Consider the following 7718-nt stretch of genomic DNA (forward strand, 5'->3'; position numbering starts at 1 on the left):
CTGCTATGATAAAAACCCCACCCCAAATGAGCTCAAGGCTCTCTCTGATCATGCCTTCTTTGAACCTATAGCAGGGCAAAGCAGAGCTAAGCAGGGAAAACTAAACTGAATGCTGGGAGAAAGAAGGCGGAGTCAAGAGATACTATGTAGCCCCGCCAGAGACAGATGCCAGATGTAAACCACAGCCACGTGGTGATACACAGATTAATAGAAATGGGTTAAATAAAGATGTAAGAGCTACCTAATAAGAAGCCTAAGCTAATAGGCTAAGCAGTGATTTAATTAATACAGTTTCTATGTGGTTATTTCGGGGCTGAGCAGCCAAGAACAAAGAAGTGGCCTCCTACTATAGGGTGCTTTTGTACCCTCTGTATCAGCTCCTGCCTTGCTTTCCCCCAGTGCTGATTTGTAATCACTAAGCCAAATATGCTCTTTCCTCCCTGTTTTTGGTCAAAGGGTTTTATCCCAGAAACAGAAAAGCAAACGCAGACACACATGACCTCTGTCCTCTCACTGCCTTGGAAACTGTCTCCTTGAGCATTAGCTCTCCGGCCTCGGCTTGTCTTCCCTCCTTGTGCCTGAGTCTGATGTACTCTGGCATTATGGAGAAGGCAAGGTGCCGAGGTGTGTCATGGGATCGATGCAGTATGGCCCCAAGCTAAATCACCTTCCAGCCTCTCTCATGATGGGTTGGGAACTGGGCCTGTCGTAGAAACCGAGCCATTCGTGCTGAGAGCTGGAGGGTTAGTCTGAGGTTTTCTTCTGCTTTTCTATGGCTCATGCGTGGTGTTTCACTGAAGCAGGGCCCGGGTATATTTTGTGGTCTGAAGAGTCCCAGTACAATTATGTCAGGAAGTCAGGGCCACTTCAGCTGGATTGGTAAACCCTGGGAGACTGGACAGGAACCCAGGGCATGGCCATCTGCTCCGGCTCTGCTACTCCAAGAAGGGACAGCAAGCAGGATCCCCTCAGTTCACACAGGAGGGCCTTTCCACAGGAAAAACTGCCCCTCCTGTCTGAGCACCACCACAAAGCCCTAAATGGGACCCCTGTGGGGTTTTGTCTGTAAAACCTGCAGAGAATAAAAGCCTATAAAACTCCCAGGGGTTTGTGCAGCCGGCTCCCGGGCTCATTGAGTCTGTGTGTGGCTTTGACATTTGCATGAGTTCAGACACCAGAAACTTTAGGTTTCCAGCTCCTAAGCAAAAGGAAGAAAGAGCCTCGAGGGACAGAGGGCTGTGATGGCAGAGCAAGGTGCTGGGTGTGTCAGCTGTCAGTGTGTCCAAAGGCTCCAATTAGGATATTCACGGAAATCCACAAAATCAAGCGAGAGGCCTAAGAGTGGCCCTTGCTGCCATGTGGATCTGGTTTCTCCTGTGGCACCCGGAGTGGCAGGAATGGCCTCTGTCACAGTCAGGACCATCTGGGTAGATGTGTGTCACTCACAGCTGAAGACAGACCACTGACCCAGATACAGAAAGCACAACTGGATCTTTTCTCCTTCGATGGGAGCAGGGCGAGATTTTAGTTCTGAAAGCAGGAACATTTTTCTGGGAGTGATTTTACACTTACTAAAAACTGGGTTTAGTGGGCTGACTGGCGGCGGCTGGCTGCAGGCTGTTTTTGTGTTAGTTTACGCCTTCACTTTCTCTTTCTTGAAGACCCCTCCCCCTCCACCACCACCAAACCCCGCCCCCCCAAGCGTGTGACTTTTGTAGGGTGAAAGGTGGAGGCAAGGGACACATACCTGGGGCTTTGGCTGGTTGGCTGCTCTTGTTGAAAGCAGGGTGTCCTGCAAGGGCCTGGAGCAGCCTCCTGATGTGGTTCAGAGTGGTTTAGGTTAGCACACTGGCCTTAAGGGATCGTATGGTGGGGGTCATTCTGACAGCCACAGGCTGGGGCTGGAATGTCTCAAAAAGGCCAATGCAAATGGTCTCACTAGAAATAGTTATCTGGTATTCATGATACAAAATGAGCCTTTGAATATTTATCATGAGCACACAGCATTTTTTCCCCCCGAGAACATACAAAGATCTCCTACCACAATTATCTTGTTGCAGCCCTAAAATATTAGCTGTCACTTCTTTCATGGCCCTGGAGAAAAAGGAAAGTCCTTTAACTCTCTTGTCCATTTAGTGCAATTACCACCTCATTCACGGGTCTCTTTGTGGCCACCTAATCTCGCTGATTATGCTGGTGACATGGTCACAAAGCAGCATGACTGGCAGCTCTGGCTGGTGACAGGGTGGTTACATTGTGGGACAGCTTTGGTGGGATGAGTCCCACCCGGTACGGTCTCCCTGGGAAGGGACAGAAAGGTGCAAACAGGAAAGTGTGATGCCTTCCCTCCATCCCCACCTTTGGGGGAATCTTTTTTTTTTTTTTTTTTTTTTCGAGACAAAGTTTCTCTGCAGCTTTGGAGCCTGTCCTGGAACTAGCTCTGTAGACCAGGCTGGTCTCGAACTCACAGAGATCCGCCTGTCTCTGCCTCCCGAGTGCTGGGATTAAAGGCGTGCACCACCACCGCCCGCCCGGCTTACCTTGGGGGAAATCTTGCTTTTAACTTGAGAGCCCATGACATCAGGAAATAAAAACACCTGGAGCACCTGCCTGATGCCTGCCTTGTTGCCCAAACAGCAGCCTCCATGGGGTATGTACCTACCAGCCTCCTTAAGGCTCATCATGTGTCCTGTATTTTTCAGGGTGGGTGGGCAGCTTCATATTCCCTAACAGAGTGCCAGTACCCTGTGTGCAGGGCACTGGGTGCAGACTAACTACACACAGGCAGACTAGCCTTCCGCAGGAATACTGTGTGCAGGCATGTGGTGCGCAGACATGGCCTGTGCGCATATGCAAGGCCTGGGCATATCCTGGATAGACGCACTACACACAGCCCAGGTCGGCGGTGGATTCCACACGTGGAGTGAGCCCCTCAAGGTCACAGTAGTAGAGTCTGATTTAGACTCCAGGCCCTGACCCCACCCCTCAGAGCAGCCCTGGAAGCAGACCTCTGAAGGCCTCGCTAACCTCTGTGCATTGATTTGGTGCACTGACTTCCTTCACATTTTTCAGGTCATGCATATTCATTATCAGAGAGATAAGTGTGACAGTACTGAGTGTGCAAACAGCAGGCATTCCCTTGCTCTGCCTTCCACAAGCAACCTACGTCACGGTAGAGATTGGTCCCTGAAAGGAGGTTCCACCACATTCCCTAACGCTTAAAATTAGCAGTGTTCCTTCCAGAATGGGGTCACACAGAGCACCATTTCCTTTCATTCTGCCTTGGTCATGGGCACAAGGCTTCAGCGGGGTTTGAACTCACTCTAGAAGGAACCTGTCCCCGGGCATCCCAGCCAATACGCAAGAGAACCATGGCTTTATTTACAGTTTAAAGATTTAAATAACCAGAACGTTTAAAACTTCTTATGTTGCCTTAAGGTTGAAATTAGATGGCAGAAATGAAACAAACTCATTGTGCTTTGTAGCAGCCAAGTCTTTAAAGCAGCCAAGTATGGCTGCAGTGTAGTTTTCCAACAAGGCAGGTGCCAGTGACCCCTACTGGTCTCTCTTCCTGGGACATCTCTGGCCCTGACAGTCACCCCCACTGAGTGCACTCAGCCCTTTCCATCTCCTGAACCACATATTAGGAGGTGAGTCTGAGAATAAATGTTCCAGGCTTCGAACTTTATCATCAGTCGATGTCATTTCCAACGCCTCTCAGAAACCATCATCACCAACAGAAAGCATCTGAACAATCCAGACCATCGCTTCAACACCAGTTTAACACCAGGGTCACTGGATGCAGGTATGTTTGGGAGTCTCTCGGGTCCCCCTGACCTACAACTCAAGGGGTGGTATCCTTTGACTGGCACTGGGGTTTCTATTAGTCAGTGGCTCCTGCTCAATAGAATATTTGCTGTGTCTCCTGGCTGCAGCACTCCCCATATGGAAACCAAACTTCTTTATCAACAGAACTTAAGTTCACGTGAAAAGGAGACAGAATTGTCCTAGTGGGTCATTGAACTATTCCCTTCCCCACCACTTGATTCCTGGATACATGGATCCCAGCTGTAGAAGCTGTATCATACGTAGAGGCTGGTTCAAAGTGTAGACGGCATACAGCCTCCTGAGGAACCCTCCCCAATACTTCAGAAGGCCATCCCCCTGTTCTGTCAATCCAGAATAGCGGGAAACATGGTGAGACCCTAGGCTCTATGAGCACTGGCCCACTATTGCCCTTCTCTGCAGAAGTAACGCTGCATGGATTGTATGTAGATGTTCTGTAAGACCACGGATGGTGTTGGCAGAAGCATTACATTCATTTAGGAAAGCAAATTCATAACCAGAAGAAGTATCTTCTTCAGAAAGGACAAAGTGTCCTTTCCACCAAGGAAGTGGACCAATGGAGTCAACCAGGTCACCAGGTCACCCCCGGGAATGGTGCCTTATCAGGGGCTCAGTGTTGGTCTCTGCTGCTGGCAGATCAGGAACTCAGCAGCAGCGTTAGCCAGGTCAGCTTTGGTGAGTGACAGTCCACGCGTAGCCTCCATCTCTGCCACCATGGTCACTTTGTTCAGGAGCCCAATAGACAGTGACAGGGATGGCTGGGGAAGGAGGCTGACTGCCCACAGAATGATAACCCTATCTACCTGATCACTGAACTCCTCCTCTGAAGTCACGTTTGGATGAGCATCCACACGGGACACAAGTATCCTCACATCCTTTGCCCATTTGGAGAGATCTATGCACATACTTCCTCCCCGGATGTCTTTCTCACCTGTTTTCCAATCATGCTCTTCCAAGTCCCTGAGCATCCAAACAAACCATTGGCTACAGAAAGGCCAACAACTGGGGAGTTGCTCAGTACACGAGGCACGTCTCTGCAATCCCAGTCTGCCACTGGAATCCATGAGGATTACTGGAGAGCTGCTACTTTTCTTTCTTTTAAAGATTTATTTATTTATTATGTATTCAACATTCTGCCTCCATGTATGCCTGCATGCCAGAGGAAGGCATCAGATCTCATTATGAGATGGCTCTGAGCCACCATGTGGTTGCTGGGAATTGAACTCAGGACCTCTGCAAGAGCAGCCAGTGCTCTTAACATTTGAGCCACCTCTGCAGCCCGAATTGCTACTTTTCAGTCTACATTGGAACCCTGAAGAAGTCATTTTAATAGTAGCCACAGAAGCAGGGTAAGATGAGCCCACCAGCAAGAGCGAAGGCGAAAATCAACTCTTCCTTCTTCCATCTGTGGCCTCCCACCAGAAAACGTGGTCCAGGTTTCAAATTCCAGATTCAAATACCCTGACTTAAGCAAATCCCTCACAGGTGTGCCCAGCAGCTTGGGTTTTAGTTGATTCCAGATGGAGTTGGTAACTAAGATTATCCATCACGATAGCTAAGCAATCCATGTTATTCTTCAATCCCCTGTCATCCCTGGGCTCCAGTGTCCCCTGGAGAGACCTGACAAGCTCTTGGAACTGTATGACATCTCTTCAGGAGACAAGCTGCCCCTCCAACTGGCATCAAGCTCCCAGCCTTTTCCTTCTAGCATAAAATTCCCAGGCAAAGTCCAATTTCTTAGGCTCCGTAGTTACAATAATGTGATAGTCATGTACAAGGTACACAACGGCAAGTACAGGGGCACAAGCGACTCTTTGAAATATCTTCATTTTGTCTCGATGGTAATCAGCCTTGAAAGATAGATGGGTGGTGGGGGTTGGCCAGGCAGAAGTGGGAAGTGTAGAGAAAGAGAACTGAAGAGGTTTTACAATCTTAGAAGAAAGCATTTTGGGGGAAAAAAAAACCTTTACATTATTGCCAACTTTGTTAGAAACTTTAAGAAACAAAATTTGCACATTAAGAAAGCATGGAAAAGGCTGCTGATTGCGCAGAGAGGCTCTCTGATTAAGGCACTTGTTTATGAATATAAATATGTTTGGAAGGCAGTTAATGCTGTGTCGATTCCAATACTCAGCACCACTGTGTTCTCCTGCTAGGATTACACACTCCTTAGTAATGGGTTTAAGACTGATTTTCAGTACTGCGGAGGTTGAGGTGCTCAAGGGAGAAGAAAGGAGAAGGTTCTCAGCTACATGGGTGGCAGAGAATACTGAGGAACACTGTCCCCAAAGAAGAGTTCCAAAGAAGATTAAAGTTTCATCTTCTCAGGAGACATGCATCCCCCATGGTTGCCTACCCCCACCCAGCCTTCTCTCTCTTGGCTTTCCTCTAGTCTTCCACACACATTTGCCTGAGAAGATGAAGGAAGAACATCTAGTCACCTGCTTGAGGGCGGGTGCTCAGAAAACCTCCCGGGACAGAAGCATATGGTGGATATGGCAGGGGCTGCTGGGTGGCCAGTGACGGGCTACGTGCATGCCCTGTGAGGTCTCTGAGGTGAGGGCTGGAGGCACCTGGTGAGCAAGGGCGCCTAGGTTTTCCACTTCCCAGCTTACATCTTCCAGGCCCGAGTGGGCTAACCTGGAAACACCTAAGAAAAATTGCATGAAGAGGAGAGGAGGGACACTGGACAGGGAAAGCCAGGAAGGCCCCTCTGACCTTGGACAGTAGTAGTCAGAAAAGGACAGCCGTGCTCCGAAGAAATTTGGGATAGGAGAAGGGCTCAGGTTCAAAAACCCCAGACTGGCCAGTGAGTAGTGGGGATGCCGAGTTGGGAAAAGTCTTGGAAAAGCATATGTAAGGCTGGCAGGGAACTAAGTTTGGGATTCCCATTTGACGACCACGTAGACACATGAGCCTGGAGCCCAGGGAGGTGAAGACTGAAGATGGGGCGAGCAGAAAAGGCCTAACAGCAACTTCTAGATGGAAGGGTCATCGGGAACCATGGCCCTGGAAGCTCACCTATTCCGTGCACCTATCAGCAACTCTGATGAACTCAGCAGTGGGGGCAGGCTCAGAAACCAACAGCTCTTATCCAACTTCTCTAAAGACTCTAAATGTTATGTTTCCAAGACATGAGGCACAGGAACTGAAGGCCCAGAAAAATTAGATGGCCTAAGGAGGTAGAGTCCTTTTTAGAGTTCCGTGTGTTTCGATACTTTTTCTCCTCCTGAGTACAGCCTAAAGGCACAGCGGTGGTTTCACAGAAACAAACAGTGCAGCCCTTAGGAAATGAAGGACCAGAAAGAACATTACAAAACATGCACTCTTAGAATTTCTGAAGCTGAATATGGTCAAATGCCCAAACAAATGTGAAGAGACATTACATGTGACATGTAAAATCTATTGATAAGCTGGATGGGGAAAAGCACTATCTGCTTATCATGTTGGAAGCTTTTGCAAGAAGCCAAGCGTGGTAGTGGTTTATGGCTTTAATTTAATAATCCCAGCACGTAGGAGGCAGAGGCAGGTTAATCTCCATGAGTTCAAAGCCAGCCTAGTCTATACAGTGAGTTCTAGGACAGCCAAGACTACAAAGAGACCCCATCTCTCTGGTGCCCTCTTCTGGCCTTCAGGCATACACACAGACAGAATATTGTATACAAGGCAACCCACTGACTGGGAGAAAATCTTCACCAACCCCGCAACTGACAAAGGTCTGATCTCCAAAATATATAAAGAACTCAAGAAACTAGACCGTAAAAGGCTAATCAACCCAATTATAAAATGGGGCACTGAGCTGAACAGAGATCTCTCAACAGAAGAAGTTCAAATGGCCAAAGGACACCTAAGGTCATGCTCAACTTCCTTAG

This window comes from Alexandromys fortis, unplaced genomic scaffold (genome assembly GCF_014885135.2).
Source record: "Alexandromys fortis isolate MF-2015 unplaced genomic scaffold, M_Fortis_MF-2015_v1.1 scaffold_94, whole genome shotgun sequence".
Classification (NCBI taxonomy): Eukaryota; Metazoa; Chordata; class Mammalia; order Rodentia; family Cricetidae; genus Alexandromys; species Alexandromys fortis.